The sequence below is a fragment of the Nannobrachium achirus genome (assembly GCF_963921795.1).
Source record: "Nannobrachium achirus genome assembly, chromosome: 2".
NCBI classification, from domain to species: domain Eukaryota; kingdom Metazoa; phylum Chordata; class Actinopteri; order Myctophiformes; family Myctophidae; genus Nannobrachium; species Nannobrachium achirus.
In genome coordinates this window covers 25,277,369-25,279,165 of record NC_137811.1, presented here as the reverse complement: position 1 = coordinate 25,279,165, position 1,797 = coordinate 25,277,369, and positions in this window count along the sequence as shown.

Genomic DNA, 1,797 nt, shown 5'->3' with positions numbered 1-1,797 from the left:
AGACCTTCACTTCATCTGAGTTTACTAACTAAAGTTTTCTCACAGAGGGATTTATAACGTGTAGAAGGAGAGACAGAGAGAGTTCTAAGAGAGAACACCACCCAGTCTTCTCAGTGTCCATCATATCTAAGGCCTTCCTCCATAAACACATGAACAGGAGCCACAAAGACCTCTACTGCCAAATGATGAAGAATGGAGATATCAGCAGCCTTTCAGCAAACAACCAGCTCTGGAACCAGCCATAAACAAGGGCTCACACATGAACCAAATATACATTTGTCAGCAGCTTACCAAGACTTTAACTCAACCAGAAGTCTTTAAGAAACATCATCTGACTTACAAACAAAGAAGACGCCACTCATGTAAACAGTGTGACAAGAGTTTCAGTCAGTTAGGACACCTGAAGACACACCAGCGTATCCACACTGAAGAAGAACCTTTCCACTGTAAAACCTGTGACAAGAATTTCAGTATGTTGAGATACCTGAAGGCACACCAGCGCATTCACACCAGTGAAAGACCTTTCCAATGTCAACAATGTGAGAAGAGTTTCAGTACGTTAGGACGCCTGAAGAAGCACCAGCGCATCCACACCGGTGAAAAACCTTTCCACTGTAAACTGTGTGACAAGAGTTTCATTCAGCCATTTAACCTGAAGAGACACCATCGTATCCACACTGGTGAAAAACCTCACCACTGTCAACAATGTGACAAGGGTTTCAGTCAGTTAGGGTCTCTACAGACACACCAGCGTGTCCACATAGGGGAAAAACCTTTCCACTGTCAGCAATGCAACAAGAGTTTCCTTACATCAGGTCATCTGAAGAGACATCATCGTGTCCATACAGGGGAAAAACCTTACCACTGTAAACAGTGTGACCAGAGTTTCAGTGAGTTAGGTACTCTACGGATACACCAGCGTATCCACACAGGAGAGAGACATTTCTACTGTCAGCAATGCACCAAGAGTTTCAGTGCAATAGGTCATCTGAAGACACACCAGCGCGTCCACACAGAGTTTCAGTGTATCAAGTACTCTAAAGAGACACCAGCAACTTCACAGTGGATAATATACTTTCCAAAGTTAAACAGGAGAGAAAACCAACAATGTGACAACTGTTGTATTGGGGTGTGAACAAGTCAGTAATCAGTAGGGGTGGGTATCGTCAGCGATACTTTTAATGGTATCGATCAAATGACGTCGATACTATCGAGTATTGGTTCAGGTAAAAATGAACGATACCTTGTTTCGATACTCTTGAATACACCCCTGGCCAGTCGCATCTGTAACAGTTGGGCTACTGAAATTTTAATGACTGCTTTAGTAGGCTACACTCATTATCCTACTGTGAAAATAGCCTATAATGTTTATTATTATGATGATTCTCCAACGTCTATACTAAAATGGCTGAATAACTGGCTTAATAACCTATTGAGGTGTGTAAAATAGCCCATAGAAAAAGGCAAATAATAAGTATAATAATAATAATGAATCAAAAGTATCGAAAATGGTATTGAAAAAGGTATCGTATCGATTCCCAAGTATCGAAAAAAGTATCGTATCGATTCAAAGGTGAACGATACCCATCCCTAGTAATCAGTCATGTCTGCAGTGTACGGATGTTTGGAGTGTGCTGTGCCCGTGTTGTATAAAAGGTGTAAGAGGCAACCTGCTGCGATGGAGTCAAGAGAGCTAAATGAGAGAGTGGATATTGACGATACATAACATCCCTTCAGCCTGATAAAAGTTATCAGGCTGTCGGTCTGTTATGCATCGTCAATCACCAAGGAGCCATT